Source organism: Sphaerodactylus townsendi, linkage group LG06 (assembly GCF_021028975.2).
Source record: "Sphaerodactylus townsendi isolate TG3544 linkage group LG06, MPM_Stown_v2.3, whole genome shotgun sequence".
Lineage (NCBI taxonomy): Eukaryota > Metazoa > Chordata > Lepidosauria > Squamata > Sphaerodactylidae > Sphaerodactylus > Sphaerodactylus townsendi.
The window spans coordinates 84,946,331-84,952,330 of record NC_059430.1 but is presented as its reverse complement, the minus strand read 5'-3'; positions in this window follow the sequence as shown (position 1 = coordinate 84,952,330).

The following is a 6,000-nucleotide window of genomic DNA, read 5'->3' as shown; positions in this document are numbered from 1 at the left end:
GAACACTGGAGTGAAAACTATTGCTGTGCTGATTGGAAAGGAGGTGGGTGTGTGATTTTTTTTGGAGAGGAAGTTTGTGAGACTAATGCATGAAGATGTGGAAGAAGGGGGAGGAGTTGTTTTGCCTGCAGAAATTTGTTATTGAGGGTACGGAAGAGCTGGAATATACAAGGAAATAAGACTGTAATAATAAAGATACTTGAGTGGAGAGTTTATTGAAACTTCAGGGGAGGTGAAATTTAAGATAAATGACTATCAGAATACTTGAATATTAAATAGAAAATGTATTGCAAGTGACTTGCAGATTGCCAGCAGAGATGGTGGCTGTGAAGGAGTTTTCATTGTAGAAGGGGGAAAGGCTGTGAAATGAGTGTTGCTTCAACTTAACTTTAAACGATGGCGAAGTTAAGGAAGAACAGTATTCCAAATAAGCTGGATAAGACCGAAACAGATATTTAATTAGATCAAGTTTTAGAAATGGTAACCTCTTTTCAGAAAGAGACAATAGTTAGATTTAATCTTAGAATGAAATTGTCAAGTATGGATAGCAACTTTAGGAAATTTGGAGATTAAGTGAACATAAAGAAGAGGTCAAACAAATAAAAAATAGAGAAAGATGTTAATGAAATAAGATAGGACTGTGCTGAGTTAAAGGAATGCCAAGGAAAAATGGAACATAAAATTGAGAAATGGGATGAAGGCTTAATGAGACTAGAGAACCAGGTAATGTTAGTGGAATTGCACTAAAAAGGAAATATTTTAAGACTGAGAGGAGTTCCAGAGAAAAAAGAAAATGTAAGAGTCAAAATTATCAGAAACTTAGCTAAATATTTGGATATGGAGAAGTATGTAATTGATGATATCAGTAAAGCAATAATAAACTTAACTATAAAAGTATAGAGGACAAAAAAAGAGAAAAGAATATTTTTGTCCACTTTTCTAGGAAAAGAACTACAGAGGACATGTTGAAGAAAATGAAAATAGATGTGAAGGAAAAAATAATTTTAAAGAGATTCCGACAAAATTTTTGAGGAAGAGAAAGGATTATGCCTTCTTGACAAGATATTTGAAGGAAAATAATTTAAGGTTTAAATGAGAAGAACTGGAAGGACTGACCACAACATGTAAAATGAGAATATATAGAATTGCTCCGGTGCAACAATCAAAAGACTTTCTGAAAAATTAAGAAAGGACTTTAAAGAGATAAATGATAATTAATTTAATAGTTAAGGGAAGCCCTGGCCATGCAAAAAGTTCCTGGCCCCCAGCCAAGCATGCCAGCCACTATGCCTTGGTTTTTGGGCTGGCTGGCTGGCTGGCAGCCAGATGCAAGTCTCCAGGGGTAGGGGTGGAACTGGAAGCCTTCCAGTTCCTCCTCCCCCAGAGGCTCACACGTGCCCTTAGCTGGTGGCCAGGGATGCAAAAAGTCCCCGCCACCCAGCCAAGCATGCCAGCCACCAAGCCTTGGCCTCCACCCTTTCTCCATATACTTCCTGTAGCTTCTGCCCTCAACAGAGCCTAGGGAGAGCAGGAGCAGAGCCTACCTCCAGGGATGTGCTTTTAAAAGCACGGAGGCCAGGGTGGGATTGGGGGACATGGCCCTGCCCCCAAGCAGTGCCTCTTGGTGGGCTGGGTGGGCTGAGGAGCATGGCTTTGCCCCCGAACCTGCCCCCCCCCCGTGGTTTTAGAGGCACGTTGCTGGAGGCTGGCTCAGCTCCTGCTCTCCCTAGGCTCTGGGGAGGGCAGAAACTGAGCTGCAGAGAGCCCAGGGAGAGTCAAGGGGGAGGGGCCATGCTCCTCAGCCCTGCCCCTGGGCATGTGTGTGTGTGTGTGTGTGTGTGTGTGTGTGTGTGTGTGTGTGTGTGTGTGTGAACCCAGAGAAGGAGTTGTCTCTGGGTGCCATCCCCCCCCCAGCTGCTGCCTCCCTGCTTAACCGGTCCAAAACCGGTTGTTAAATTATTTGAATCCTACCACTCATTAATGGGTTAAATCTTTTTATTATTTGAGTAAGAATCATTCTGAGTTAATATGTCTACAGGAAACTCAAATCAGGAAGAAAGAGGTGAACTATTTAGTGAATAAGAAATTAAGTCAACATTTTGTTGCTGCCAGTGAGGAAAAAAAAGAGGCATGATAGTTTATGTGAAAGAAGAATATGATCCTGAAGCCGTTATAAATGATGTAAGGGGTAGATATGTGAGAGCTGAAGTAAATTAGTTTAACCATAAAATCTTGATGGGTTGTATATATGCACCTAATGAGAACAGAAGTACATTCTTTAAAAATTTCAGTGATCAGTTAGATGAATTAAACGGTGTCAGTGTTTCATGGTTTTTCATGGGTGAACGAACAGAGTAATTTCATTACAACTGGATAAGAAAGTAGACAGCAATGTTAAAAAATTAAAAGGGAAACTCCCAAAATTTTTCTTTGAACTGTTAGATAATTTTGTATTGGAAGCTATTTGTAGGGTTAATAATGGGAAGACTAAAGAATTAACTTTTTTTCAGAGTATTATAAATTCCATCTTTGGTTAGATATGATACTGGGAACTAAATATTTAAGCCTTTGACAAAAGACATCTCTATTGCATCAAAAATTATTTTGGATCATAATGCTGTAATATGGGAATTAGGAGGAGGGAAAAGAAAGCCATCATGGACATTAAATGAGTATTTGTTGGCAAAAAAAAAAAAGAAATAATAGAGAAAGGAATGAATTAGAATTTTTTGAAAGAAAATTGGACTCCAGATATGAATATAAATGTAGTATGGGATAGATGCAAAACCTTTATGAGGGGCTTTTTTAAATTAAGGAAGGATGTAGACCAAAGAAAAAGAAAAAATGAGAAAACTCTACTTGAAAGGTTTCTTGTGATCCAAGAAACAAAAAACTTATAAATGAATTTTAAAACCTCCAAAACAAGATTAAATAAGAAAATAAAATAGATTAGACTGAATAATTTCAAACTAGCAAATAAACCAGAGAGATGGCTGGCTTGGAAACTGAGACAAGAAAAACAGCAAAAGACAAAACAAAAGAGAAACAATGGAGGGAGGGAATAAGCATACTAATATTATGAGGATATTATGAAGAATTTTTTTGATTATTATGGGAAATTTTATAAAAGATCAGATTTAGAAAATTGGGGGATTGATGATTATCTCAAAAAAACTGTGAAGCAAAAATACCCAATAGATTGAAATGGGTGTTAAACCGAGAAATAACAAGTCAGGAAATTCAAGAGACTATAAGCAATTGAAGCTGAGGAAGGTACCAGAGCCAGATAGATTTACCAGAATTTTTAATAAAATGTATATCCTGAGAGGTGGTATGGTAAAACTACTCATTTGGCCACCCACACTCATGTAGTTGAGTCCGTAGATGACTAGTGGGTACCATAGTTAGAACAGAACATGTGACTTCTGCAGGATTCTGAGCCTGTAACAATTTACTTGGTAAAAGTAAGAAGATATTTTGCATTTCTGCAGTAACCTTTTCAGTTCTCTTCACTTAGTTTTGATGATGGTACTGCTGGGTCTCTTTGCTGGCATTCATATCAAAACATGATTATCAAAAACGGTCAGTAGGTTCATTTAATTGCAGCCAGTGATTTTCTGATTTTTAAATAGTAAAGTGAGTTATACTCTCATAGTTTGTGAGATCATTTTGAAATCTATTTTTTTCAGTGCCATTTTACATGCCTGGTCAGGTCAAAAGTTATTGAACTGCTAATTGTGAGGAGTAAAAAACAGGACTTTTCAGAGCTTGGTAGTTACTGACACGTCTGAAGAGTTCACAAGGAAAGAACTGGCCTTCAATACAGGAGAGCCAGAATGCTGGGCTAGAATCTGGAAGACAAAGTTTAAATCCCTACTGCACTATGGAGGCTCTTTGGATGACCTTGGACCAGTCATTCCCACTCTAACCCACTGCACAGTGAAGTAGAAGAGAAGAGAATGATGTTGTAAGCCGCTTGAAGTTCCCCCTGAGGAGCAAAACAGCCTCTAAATATCTACATAAGTAATAAAGAAGAACAATACAAATGGCCCACTTGTGAATGTTCTGATTTTTTTTAAACTACTTGTTTACCAGAAAGATACATAGGAATGTAATAGTTGGCTCGAGATTCAATGATCTGAAGGTTTGTTGTTTTCTTTTTATAGTTCTGAAACCTAGATTTGTTTGGCAGTTCTTGCAGAAATAGAAATAGGTTTTCCCCGATGAGATTTGGAAGATAATTTTAAAGTTAGCAACTGCCATTTTGACATTAGCTTCTTTGTGCCTGTCCTCAGTAGGGTTTGAAAAATGACCTATAAGGGACTTGACTGGCATATGACTCTTTTTTTGCCATTATCTTTGTTTCTTAACTTCTTAACTGTCAGCAAGTGATTCATGAATTCATCCAACATCTTGCTGACCTGCCTTTCAACAAAGACAATCGGTTGTTTTCAACAAAACAAAAATAATGAACTATGATAACATGTCTGCACAGTTTTCCTCTAGTAGTTTCCACAGGGCAGTCAGGGATAAAAGTAGGAAGGAAACAACAGAAATGAGGCACTAGGAGAATGTTATTGTTATATTATGGGAAAGAATCTCCCCCAACTCCCACTCCTCACAGGGATTGACAGCTGGCATTTCCCTAAAAAAACAAAAACAATGATAGCAGCCCACATAATATTGAGACAGTAAATATTGATATGACATTTAAAGGGCTAAAAAAGCCGACAGTCTTCAATCTTGTGTTGGCTAGGGAAGTGACCTGGAAGTGGGGATAGGCAAGCTGTGCAAACTATGCAGCAGGCAGTGGGGCATCTTCTCATGTGTAAACGTGAGGAGACCCCACTGTGAGAACTGTGGGGTAAGAAGCATCATGGGAAGCACTCCATACATCGACTCTAAAGGTAGGAGGGGGAAGGTAAAGGTGAAGGTAAAAGAGCAGAAAAGATTAAAAGGGAAAGCTGAAGATGGAGGAATGAAACAGAAAAACTTGGGCAAGTGACTCAACTGACACAGAGGTTGTCATGGAAGAAACAGAAAAAGGTAGATATGTAAGTGAATCAGGAAGAAGAGAGAGGAGAGAGGAGAGGCTGCAAGCACTGCTCAGCAGGGGGCAAGAAGGAGTGGGGGCATGAGATCCTCCATATGACACCTGACAAGTCCCCCAGTTACTAACTGCATTGGATTTGGTTCACTTTCTTGCTTCATCAAGATTGCCCCCTTCTCTGCCAGCTGCCATTTGCGGCCTGCAGGCAGCCCTCTTGATAATTGGATCCACCAGGCTACCAATTCCATGCATATGCTGCGTTTTCACTGGACTGCAAACTGTGCAGAGCTGAGCAGTGGACATGGAAGTCAGTTTCCTGGGCCTTGCAGCTTCCATCTTTAAAAAGTAAGCAAGTTTCTGTCCTTATATAACTGTGGATAAAAGGACAGAATAAACTGTGTGAAATGGTAAAAGCTGAAGAATATTTTTTGAAAAGTTGGAGAATGTAGACTTCAGTTTGCATGATTCATACAGATTCAGAATTCAGCTTTTTGTGACATGAGTTTGAACTGCCTGGGGATAGGACTTTCTTTCTTTCTTTCTTTCTTTCTTTCTTTCTTTCTTTCTTTCTTTCTTTCTTTCTTTCTTTCTTTCTTTCTTTCTTTCTTTCTTTCTTTCTTTCTTTCTTTCTTTCTTTCTTTCTTTCTTTCTTTCTTTCTTTCTTTCTTTCTTTCTTTCTTTCTTTCTTTCTTATGGAATACTCTTATGATGTTGCAAGAGGCTTATCTGACCTTAGTTATTTGTTAAAATGTGCCACCCCTTGCCCCACTACCTTTTGAGTACTAACCTGTGTACAGACAAGTATGCCTTGACCTTCCGGGATGCCAGAACCAAACAGATGATAGCCCTCACCTTTGGGACATTGCTCATACGCCCAGGTTTTTCACTAAGAGGGTGATTATTACATAGCTCTTACAATCTGCTTCTCACCTGAGGACTGTTAGGTGGGT